Source organism: Malurus melanocephalus, unplaced genomic scaffold, assembly GCF_030028575.1.
Source record: "Malurus melanocephalus ecotype Western Australia unplaced genomic scaffold, MMel_1.1 scaffold_3, whole genome shotgun sequence".
Lineage (NCBI taxonomy): Eukaryota > Metazoa > Chordata > Aves > Passeriformes > Maluridae > Malurus > Malurus melanocephalus.
In genome coordinates this window covers 5,722,293-5,734,844 of record NW_026623235.1, presented here as the reverse complement: position 1 = coordinate 5,734,844, position 12,552 = coordinate 5,722,293, and positions in this window count along the sequence as shown.

Below are 12,552 nucleotides of genomic sequence, written 5' to 3'. Positions count from 1 at the left end.
TTTTTTTATAAGCCTATTTAATTTGCATTTTTTCAACAGGCAAACTATTTGTCAAAAAAACTAATKCAAGTAGAGTGTCTCAACTCCAGTCTTCAGCTATAACTGGTTTCTTTGGATCAGGAAGGAAAAGGGGCAATCCTTCAGCCTGAAGTTTTAAAAAATACTATAATTCTCTCAGGGATKCTCATAAACCATAACATCCTTCTGTAAATACATACTTTGACATTAGTGTGAGCATTTTTTTCCTTTCTTAGAYAAAATGCTTCATCAACTTTCTGTTTACTCTTTGTTTATACCTGATGTAGAACAAATCAACTCCATTTCCCTGAAAATACCATTTATCTGTATTCTTTGAAGTGAGTGATAGAAACAAATTAGGACTTGGTGTAGGCATGAATCTTTTTGCCATCCTATTCCTTCCACAGGACTGCAGATTGGTTTGCAATTTTTTTAATCAAGTGAGAGTGAAATCTCAAGATAAATTTGAGCAGCAGAACACATTTTTTTCCTACTGTCTGCATTCATCCCAAGGAAGAGCTGCCAAAAGCCAGACCTGTGGAGGACACCTGTGAGAGGTTTGCAGCAYAGCAGAAGATTTGTAGGGCATGGCTGCTGGATCTCTTCCTCCATAGCTGGCCAGGCAGCTGCAATCACTATTCCAGTCTTCAGAGTCTGAGATGACAGACTCTGGGAAGTGAAATTCTACTTATTTCAGAATAAATAAAATGWTCAAAGGAAGACCTTCAAGTGATTTTTGTTTCCCAGGGCTCACAGCACACTGAAATGAAACTTCTGATACTGCTAAGCACAAACTGTCAACTGTATTTCTCCTACAAAATTTTTTCAGGCATGAATCCCAAGGTAGGGAACTTGGCAGAGTTAAAACACAGACTAGATAATACACGTACATGATGCTGTCCCATCTACTGTTCTTTCTCACCTGAGACCACCAAAAAACCCAAAGGCCATCACACACAACACTAGCAAGAGGCCATGAACATCCTGGCCAATAAAACACTTGTGTGTTTTGCTCCAAAACCCACCAGGAAAGCTGGTTCCCCCTCRCTTTGCCCAAGGCAGGCAGCAGTCCAGGCTCACTGCAGGTTACRCTGCTGATTGTGGCAGATGAAAGCTGATCTGAGCTCAAAGCAGGAGCCAGAAAACAGCACATGGCATCCCCCTGAGAGGAATACCTGACACAGGGCATTATTTCTTACAGAGAAGCAGTCTCAGTCCCTGCCTGTACTGGGGAAGAGAAGGAACAGCCCCATCCCAGCAGAAAAGCCTCTGTTCCCTGCCAGACACCCTTCCCTTCCCTACAGATCACTTCTGATGGCACAKGGAATCTGGAAAGCTGTGTGCTTTCCTCTCTGGCCACGACATGAAACACCACACATCAGCCTCACAGCCCAGCTCAGGGATGTTTTAATTACAGTTTCCCAGGTCTGGGTTCTCAGTGACAGAGCACGGCGCTGCCATAGCTCAGCTCACACCGTGCGCGGGGTTTAACAGAACCACCGTGATGGATTTTCATTCCAACATCACTGCTCAAGACACAACATACAGGTAGTTAAATATATGCTGAAAGTGGCCTTTCTCACCTCAGCACTCAGTGGCAGCAAATATAAAAGTATCACTGTTGCCCGTAGACCATCAGCCGCTTCTCAAGTTCACAAACGTATTTCTAGGTTTTCAGCACTTACTATCTGCTTCAAACACATAAGAAAGCACAGTTTGCTTTGCAAAGAAAGATTTTTAAGAAAGCAATGCAAATCAATAAATTTCTAAAGATTGAAAATTTAGTGTCTMATTTAAAAATATTATTTGCACTTTTAAAATTCTCTTTGTTCAAAATAAAAGAACTGCATWATTCTTTCATCTCAGGTAGATGCCTTTTTGGAAAAAGCGAGTGTCACGCTCAAATGATCTGTAAAACTAAGAACAGCTCTGCCAGAGTTTAATTCAGTGACTTTTCAACCTCTTCAGAGCAGATAACTAAAATCCATTTACAGAAATCCCAGCACCCTGTATAAATCTTGAATATTTTGTAGAGAAGTACAACACCAGCATCAGGGCAGCAGGCATTAGGCAGGGATTAAATGCCAAGGAAGACAGTCACTTAGATAAAACTCTTTTAGCAGGCAGATACTAAATCCTCCAATCCTTCCTGCATTACATTCTCAAAGGTGCAGCTCCATCCAGAGCTGCTAACGCAACTAATACCAATTAATGTTCCTGTGCATAAAATAAAACATACAAGCCATAGTAAGGCCCTGTCAACAACTGTCTGAACTGTTTTAAAGATATAAATTGTAATTATAATTTTATATAACAATTATAATTGTTATATTTGTAATTATAATTGTATATAATTGTATATATTGTAACTATAATTGTATAGTATGATTATGCTTCATATATTTGGATTGAGTTTTATTTCCCATTAGTCTTCCACCAGGATCTGATAAAAATATCAAGTTGAGTGTAGGGCAGCTGGTTCAGAAAATCACACTAGGGAGTTAAAAAATTACAGTGAAAAAGTAAATATTAAATATGAAAAATTCCATGAAGCTCAGCTGAAGTTTGGACACACTATGGTGAACTTTCAAAATACAATGACAAAATACTGTTCATCAGTGTAACAGCCTCAGTCCCATCCTCAGACCATTGTTTCAGGTCTGCTTCATGCTTTGAGCATTCACACAGCTCTTCATCCTGGAGAGCCCCAGCTCGGTTTTGGTAACCTCCCTGCTGCTCCCAAGTGCTTTCAACCAAATACATTCAAAAGCTCAAAGGGTGTCTCCCTAACCTGCCATTTTAGGAATATCACACAAACATATTTGCAATTTTTCACTTGTTTCTTCCAAGCATAATTGCATGTTTGATGCCATTACAGTCTCACTTGGTAAAACACTCACTTTTGTATTTTTCTGCCAAACCACAATAAATTGTTATAACAATAATTTCAATTGGCTGTGCCAAGTATTTAAAGAATTCRTGAGAGAAAGTTCTGGGGAATGTGAGGAAGAAAAGTTATCATCAAAAGTCAGTTCTCCTTTTCTTCAAATAATTTGTGCTCTTTGAAATTAAGAGAAGAACTGGACTGTGAATTGGTGTTTTATAGGCTTTGCCATTTGCAATATGATTAATGGTTTTTGTTATTGCTGAAAGTTTCAGAAAGTTTTCTTGCTGCATATTTGATGCCACAGATAAAAMGGACTTTGGTGTTTGCTCCTGGAGCCACTATGTAATGATGTAACTATGTATGATTCTCATTTTTGTGTTTTCAAAAACTGCTTCTGGCTCATGATCAGAGTATAAACTGCTGATTCTACAAAGACAAACATCTCTTAACATAGGAGCTTTTTTAATATTTTACAACTTTTTTYGATTTAGGAAGGCTCATGCTGGCTGGACATGTAAATGCTGCATGTCTGATAGYGTGTGGAACAATGACCACTTTGGTCAACTTTGGTCACTTAATAAGAATCATGCCTTGATCATATTCCTTGTTATGAGGCAGCACCCAGCTCAGAAAGATGTGGTTTTTTCCACAGTGTTGACAGATTTAGATTTTAATTAGCTCCAAGCTATTCATTAACACCTCTGTTTTTGTCTTTGCTCTTCAGCATTTCAGTGTTTTTTCAATCAGCTTATCAAGCAGGACAAAGACTATTTTTTGCTGTGAATTTACATACTTGAGATCTCTCTCTTAAAGGCATCTGACAGAACCAGACAATGTGGATCCCCCAGGAGGGTCTCTGACAGGGTRGCAGGGTAGGAGGCTTTTCTGCATTTCACACTCAGACTCACCTGAGAGCATTTCCTCCTGAGGCACTTGGCAGGGGAACACATCAAAAAAAAAGGCAAGATGGTATGGAAGAAAGGAACATGTATGTGGCACTACATACACATTGCACACATACAGCTTCCCCAGCAGCTTCCAGGACTATCCCTGGGTTTCAGCAGTAGCAGGCAACAGGCAACCTTACATGGGAGCTGTTCACATCAGAGGCTGTTCCTGCCATGCAGGGTGCAGAACAACCTTCCAGTAACTTTCTGGGCAATTGAAGTTAAAAGTTCAGTCAAGTTTGCAAATGTACAGCAAATCTATTCCTTTGAGGCTTGGTGTTTTTTAGACACAACCCAGTACAGAGGCAGGGCAAGGCTGGAACATCTCCTGAGGCATCTTCCTCCACTCACCCACAGCTGACCTCCTGCTGACTCAAACCTTGGCAAGAGCTCTGGCAGCAACCCAGGGAAGGGGTAAATTGAGGGGAAAAGGTCTCCWTGAATTCTAGAGCAGCAACAATCTGCTCTGCAGGTACCATGCAAACATCACACTGCCAGCTGCAAGATCTCTCTGACCTTGTAATAACTCCTTAAATATGCCACCTTCATGGCGTCATGAATGGTAGCAWTAATTTTTTTAATTATTAGAAAAAAGGTATACATTGCTTGTAGCAAAGCCACTGGTAGCCTACCCATTTTTATTCAAAAATAAAAAGGCACAATGCAGTCACAGTCATTGTTGTCTGTCCCACTTATAGCAAAGATGAGCCTGCAGCAAAATGATTTGATACAGAGAATGGTTCTGTAACTTTTGGAGCTAGGAGCTCTATTGCTAAATATTAATAAGATATTCCAAACCACAGAACACCTTCATCTATTTTCATCTGGTTTAAGCATTCTTTTCTTCCCTCAGAGCTGCAGCCTCTGTCCCRAGGCTGCTCCCCACATCACCCATCCACACAGCCCAAGAAGGCACGGAGCCCTGAAGCCCCAAGCCCACGTGTGACAGACACAGCAGCACAATGAGTTAACGGGGGCTGTCGGTGCTGCTGTAATAACATAAATACAGTGAAATTAATTCTTCCTGAGCCTGACCTGTGCCTTAGCAATGTGGATGAACTGTTGGCAGATGGGGATAACCTCCTCCCACAGCTGTAATTAGCATGATGGCCTCATAATTACATGGGAATTTAGATTTGTTTGAAGGAGATAAAAAGCCTACTGGGATCCTGGTGACTGTACTCATTACCTACAGAAACAATCACATCTGGATCAGGGTTGGACACAGCTRTAGGCAGTGCTATGAAATTCCAGAGCATGCTTCCTGCTCTGTATGTGTGAGACGTCCCTGGGACAGACATGAACCAACTCCTCCAATTTCTAAATRTCCAAAGCCAGCTATTTGATTTTTTCTTTCATGCCACTGTAGCTCACTATTAACAGGACAGAAATGCAGAAAAATGAGGGTAATAAACTGCAGCTCGAGCATCCAGACCTCTGCATTCCCTTCCACAGTCATAACTGGGGTGTGCAGGGACACATGACAGTGTGTGTCATGTAGCAATGCAGCTCGGGGTGGCAAAATGAGAAAGCACCTGCAAAGGGCTGTGCTTGCCTGTTCCATCCACAGTGTTGGGATGGTTTTATCAGTCAGGCAATGCAAGAGCAGCTGAACAACAGCCTGGGAGAACACTAAAGGCACAGGCTGGCTGTCCCTGACCCAGCTAATCCTCATTAGCCCTGTGTTATCAGGTTGTCATAAATAGGTCAGGGTGCTCACTGCCAAGGCCTCCAGCCCAGCCTTGCTGAAATCCTCTGAAGGAAAGGAATTGAATCTGTGATTTCCCCAGCAAAGACCTACCCAAATTACGCTCGTGGCTTTCTTGCAGCTTAACTCTGGCAGAAGGGAGCCCAGCATAGCTGGCCCATGGAGCAGCTGTGCTGAAGCATCCCCAGGAAAACAAGCACAGAACCAGCCCAGCTGGGCTCCCTTCACTGCACTTGCAGGTCAGAAAATGCTCTCACAGCACCATCTGCCCCATGAGAAGCTCTGCAGGGGTGATGGCAGTAAGTCCTCACAGCCTTCAGTGGGGCCAGTGATGCTGCATTCACATCTCTCTGACAAAAAAGAGGCAGAGAAACAGCTTGCAAAGGCCGGCAGAAGCTGGCAGCAGTGCTAATATCAGGAGTTGAGCTCCCATGCYCAGTTTAACCTGTTGTTCTTTACTTGTGACTGTAGCAGGGAGCAAAGAGGGGCTGTGAAAGATGTCACTGCTTCTCATGCAGCCCTCCACCTCTGCAGTGCTTTTTTAGAAACACCAAGAAAGAAATTTAAATTTCACCAAGACAAAGCAATTTAAATACATTTGGTAATGACATCTTTCTTCCCAAAAACAACAGGCATGAATTTACACAGCCTCTTCAAAAGATCCACTGCAAGGAAATTTACTCTTTCTCATTTTCCACAGTTGCTCCAAAGCATGTGTTTCCAAAGGCAGCACCACAGCTTCCCCCTACCCACCACAAGAAAAAGTAAATCCACTCTGGAGACATTTGCATTTTTCTGCAAAGCAGTAAGTCAGCAAATGAAATCTAATTCACCCCCTGTATAAAACACCAGTGCCAATCATTCACAGCAGGGAAGGTAAAACTTGCACAACTTTCCCCATAAGCAAATTTTGACCATTTTGTTGAGGTAAAATGTGCTAAGGCTGTAATTACTTTATAGCCCCAGATAATTCAAGAAAGCACTTTCCTGGGACTGACTTTCGAAGCCATTATGTATCTGGTTACAGGATCATGGCAAGGAGATGACAGATTTATATCTTCTCAGTGGACATCTTAAATATATACATATATAAACCACTCTCAGAACAGGGATACACGAATTCTACTGGGATGAATCAATGAAATCCAAGAGGAAACTTTTCCATCTCCCTGCTGTATGCACGTGTCAGATGTCACCGAAGTGAAGACATCAAACTGGCTCACTGCAGCTGCTATAAAAAGCCAAAACCCTCCAGGAAATATTCCCAAGTGGGAAGTGATATCCAGTATTACTTCAGTGTCATACATCATTCGCTCCTCTCATCTTTTAAACATTTTTAAAGAGAAAATACTATAAAAACTGAAGGATCAGGAACACAAATATGCTCAGCCCATGCACATCTCAACCACAGCAGTCACCTGTAGCTGTGCCATCCATGAACAGAAACCAAACCCTGGATGATTTCCATTTCAGCCTCTCCACTGCTTTAACTCACAACCAGGTGAGCCCAGAAGTTGGTGCCTCTTCAATGATCTCTTAAATCAAGTTGAAACAGCTGAGCCGGGCCAGTCTGCACAGAGCAGTTTTGCACAGTGAACAAACTGCAGGGTGCCCAAATTCTGCAGAGCTCCTCAGGACAGAAATTTACCGAGGAATACAGGATGGGAGGCAGGAAGGGCTGTTTGCAGCCCATCTGTCACTACATTTCAATACATTTATCTGCAAAAGTCCAAACTAGTTTGGAGGTAGGAGCCCAGTTCTGTAAAATCTTTTTTCTTTTTTTTTCCAAGCCAAGCCTGACCCTGGAGGATAGCTACAGTCTTAACCAGACATATAAGATGATTTAAAACACCTGATGACTTCTTTGAAGCACTTGAACATTTTCAGTCAATTTTCCTTTAATGTGCACGTAAAGTTGGATTGGCATTTTGAAGGTTATTAATTTATCTCCATTTTTAAATCTCAGGGATCATACTGTATGACAAAGCAAAATTTAAGCATTTGAAACCTGTAAGATGATGTGAGGACAGAGGAAGGGGCAAGCAATGCTCCAGCAGAGTGATCAGCAGCTTAGGTATGGCAGTGTATGGCCCCATGGGGACACCTAATGCCAGATTAAAAATAACCCTATTTCAGAATGAGATCTCCTCTTTCAAAAACAATTATCCTCTTCCTCAGATGCCATTCAATTCCCTGCTCCAGAAAAACGAAAACTTTGTAGTGATAATGATTGGAAAGATTTATTTCAGAGATGCAAATACAACAATTAAAAAGAGTCCACAGAATTAAAAAATAAGCTTGCTGCATTTTTTCCATGCACATAACCCCCCTTCTTTGCAAGGCTTCTGGCAACATCTATCTTTTCATTTTTGTTGTACACAGAGCAATCTTTTCAAATGCAATGGCTACATAAGCCCTGCAGCTCTGAAAGCCTCTGTTCTCAGTGCACACCTTCAGGAGGCACCATTTCTTCTTACAGAGACACTGCAGCTCTCTCAGTGTCCTCTCTGCTGGTTATTAAACACACCAATGGCCACAGCTGCCCAGGGGCCCAGCTGTCCCTTCCAGCCATGGGTCCCTACACAAACCTTTCTGAGGCCATCTGAGATGACAAGGACYCCAAGGTGCTCAGGAGCAGTTTGGGACACAGTTTGGGACACATCTGCTCTCCATCTCATCTTGTCCAGCAAGGTAAAGGTGCTGTGAGTGGGAAGGGGAGGTGAGCAGTGAGGCAGAGGAAAAGCCTCAGCTGATGGACACAGCGCAGCTCTGCTGTGGGAAAAAAACCCTTCCCAAAAAGCAGTGATGTGCTGGAATATCAACACAGAGCAAGCCATGGGTTTGACAGCAGGGCCAGAGGAAATGGAATGAAAAGATCTGCAAAAGCAGTGCTGACCCAAAGGTTCTGGCACAGAATGCTGCAGAAACAGCAACAAAAYTCCTGTGAGTCTCCTCAGTTGTGTGGCACCATCCATTTCTACTCTTCCTTTCCTGCAGCCCTGCTAAGAGCTCAGAAGTACCCCAGTGCCAGGCTCCTTTCCTTGAATCATCTCACCAGCACTGCTAATTGATCTCAGCACACACTAATTGATCTCAGAAGGGGAGATTTTTTCCATCATGGCAATGCTTCAGCAGCAGACCACACAGCGTTTAATCAAACTACGCTTATCACATAAATATTTTAAGAAATCCATCTAAGCTGTTCTCTGCTCAAGCAAATGGAAATCTATTAACAGTGTCAAAAATTACTGTGTTTTTTTCTTGCTAGTAAGAAGATCCCTGTACTAAGAATCACTTCTTCCCTCCTCCCACAAAACATTACCTGACTGTTAGCCCACAAAAAAGCAAAGCATAACCAGGGCACCTGTCTACCAAATACTTAAAATAATCCACCAGGCCATGGCGTCAGCTTGGGTTTGCAACAAGTCAGGCAATCCCCACCCCACTGCAAGGACTACAGGGAATCCAGCCTTGTTTTGCTAACATGGGATGGACAAAGGGTTTGGACACTGCTGACGCGGTCCAGGGGTCCCTCTTAAGCACAAAGGGAGCAATGGTGTTCACCCCATGGGGGTACAAACACCGACTGCAAGCACAAAGAGCTGTTGGCAGCTGAGTTTTGAGCAGAATAGACTCATCATTCCTGAGAAAAGGCAATTGGCCAGGGGGACACAGCTCAGGCTGCCAGGCACAGMACAGCAGCACCTGCCAGGGTCCTCGGTGGGCAGGGAGGGACCTGGCAGCACACCAGCACTGGCAGGAGCCACATCTGCCCTGGGGCACTTGCAAAGATGAAGGAAAAGCAAAACAAAGGAAAAGCAAGCCAAGACTTTCAGCCAGAAATTTAAACTTCCACATCAAACTCATCCAATCTCTGCAGATGGAAATCCAGTCATGAACAGAGATAGGAAGAGAGAGAGTGTGTTCAGAAAAACAAAAGTATTTTTCTAAAAATACTGGGTAGCTGCTCTTGACTCTTCCCCTAAGAGAATCAGGCATAACCACACTTCTCCGCAATAGATCAGTCTCATTTTTTAAAWGCAAGGCTGCTCTCTGTAGGACTGGAGAAGTCCTACCTGCTGTTTGCAASATTTTAAAGCCCTGTCAGGCAGCAATTGGTGCTTTTCCAGTATCAGCAGCACACTGGCCCCACTGGCTGGGAGTCAAAAATCAGTTTATGAAAAAAGTAGCAGTTTGTTCTGCATCCTAAGAAAGCAGTAACTAGAGTTTTACCTTGATAAACAAAGCAGCTGTTCTGTCCAAATCAGAGCCAGGACTATAAACACTTCTCCTACATGGCATGCTGATTATTTTTCTTCTAATTGYTGGCTTCAGAGTTTCATTCCATAACATGCAGCTATTTATGTGAATTATACCAGTTACAGCAAAGATCATAATACTTCAGCGTAATGGCACAGCAGGTTCAGAGCAGGGACTGAGTACCCTGCAGACACATCTCTGCTGCAGGGAAAATGATCCATTGCACATATCCAGATATCTCAGGCCCTGTAGCTCCCTTTCAGCACATCAGCATTTTCTGTGCAGGACTGCTTGTAAAAATTGAGTTGGACACTTCATGTATTTATTTATGCAGCCTCATGGATCTATTTTGTAGCCAAGACCAAGCTCTTCATTGCTGCTGGCTTTGCACGGGGCTGGTTGCCTTTGCCAAACTTATCTCACTGAAAACAAGTTTAGTGACCTCCTCAGGGACTACTGGCTTACCAACTCAATCTGCAGGCATGAAATACTTAAATTAATTGTTTCAATGCATAAACCCAAGTAAAAATCTCCAGACCATCTTGTCCAAAGGAACAGGCTCTGTTTTATCTTGCTTCACTCACACCTCATGGCACCTTCACCTCCTGTACAGGCATCCTGAAGACAAGTGCACAAGTACACTTCAATTATAGATCCTGCCATCTGTTCAGTAATTGATCTTAGATGCATCTGTGCTGAATATTAGAAATACAAATGCATTATCTCCTTTCCCCTTCTGAAGTATTATCACATAAGCTACCATGGGTACACCCTTCAGTTTTGTCACTGACAACCATTCAGTCTCCTCAGAACATATTCTGCATATTTGTGACATCAGCTCTCTAGGAAGAAGGCAAGAAGTGTTGGTCTAATGAAGAGTATGAGCCAACAAAATCACACTCCTTAGCCAAAGAAACTAAGTCTAGAAACTGCCGTATGGAAATTCAGCTAATAATACTTTCTTGGACTGCCTTGGAAACAAGTGTYAAGGAAAAGAGCTCTTTAGTAATTCATGAGGTCAGAAACACAGAGACAGCCCAGAYAAATTGCTAACCACCATCAATCTGGAGCAAGAATAGCATGGAATGCTACAAAACTSAGCTTCAGCAGTCTTCTAAATACAAATCCCAAATCTCTTTCTGAATCAAATGGCTATGCTAATATCATCAGACTTGCCAGGCTGCTGAGTACCAAGTCCAAGAGAGAGRGTGCTCCTTGCCTATTTTCTTCCTATGCATTAAAAAGATGGTTTAAACTAACTCTTCCATCCTCCCAACCACGATTATAAAATAAATCTGTYAACAGCACTGGGCTAAGCCATGTTYCTCCTCCTGCTTMYAAAGTGTCTCAAGACCCAAGCTCTCCATGTTGCTCACTCAAGTCACAAACATTTACTCATTGCCGGGTCGCCCTTCCAGAACTGGACTCCAGGAAGGCAGGGTTGGAGCAAGCCTGYCCTTGTTGGATTTACAGCAAATGAACAAATATGAATGTGAACCAGCTGCATGTAAGTCCTATGACTCCTCTTGAAGTTCATGACAGCTTCAAAAGTCAGAACTCCGGCAACCAGGAGCTAATGCTTAACCTACGCTGGCACATATGGCAGAGCACATTACAGTAGGTGAATGTCATTTGTTTCAATATTTGCCAAAGGCTTAGTCCTATCATTAGACAGTTTCATAAACAGCTATATGATACTCTGCAAGTATCATTTTAGCCAAGTCAATTTTCTGAGGCCTCTTTATCCAGTAAGGAGAGCTCTGCCTATGTTAGTTACATAAAACTTTGCTTTAATAGTGTTCACTGGCAAAGAACATCCACTTTAATAGTTTTAGTTAAAAAAAACCCAAAAAAACCAAAAAAACCCAAAACAAAAAACAAAACAAAACAAAACCCAAACAAACAAACCCCAAACCACTGTTTTTTCCTGCTACTCCTGCTGCTGGAAGTCAGGAAAATAGCAAGAGAAGTGCTGACACCTACAGGACATTTGTGTACTTAGAAATCTGTATCTGGTTAACTCCTACTACACCACTCACACTGTCGTAAACAGATGGCTTCAGAGTATGACAGCTACTCGATCAGAATTAATTTACAAATGACTGGAATAATACTTCATACATTTTTTCAACACTTCTTTTTAATACAACTCGTGAGCATACACTCCAAGTCAATTCACGCTGTTTGAAGCTCAGAAAGCCCAAAAATAATCTATCAGAGTACTTTCCAATTTTATTTCTACTCCCTACTTCCCAATCTGCTCACAATCTTGGTACTTCTCATTTCTGCGTCTAGCTTCTTTTCCTTTTTTTTATTGGCAGAGGTGAGTAAGGAATGGTCCCTGAGCACTGGTAATTAAGAGAGGTGTTTCCATTTCCTTATTCAGTTAAGAGCAAGCTCTAGGACATACAGTAGAAAGATGCTCCCCCCCTCTCCCAACACTTTTTCTAGACTATTTTTCTTTTCYCCTCCTCACCATTAGTTTCTTCTCATTCCCATTTTTTCCCAGCTGAATACAATATTTTTAAGCGGTCACAAACTAATGCCTCCTTCACCCTATGAAGTGTGATACTTTTGATTCACTTCCATGAAGTGCTGCAGGATCAAAGCAGTTTGCACAAGGAGTCACCTGCAGCCCTGCAAACCGTGCCACCTTACTCAGCTCCACGTGTACCAGATGGAACCCTGAGCTGAGCACCTCACTGCAGCCCCACAAGGACTTTAGGTTTCCA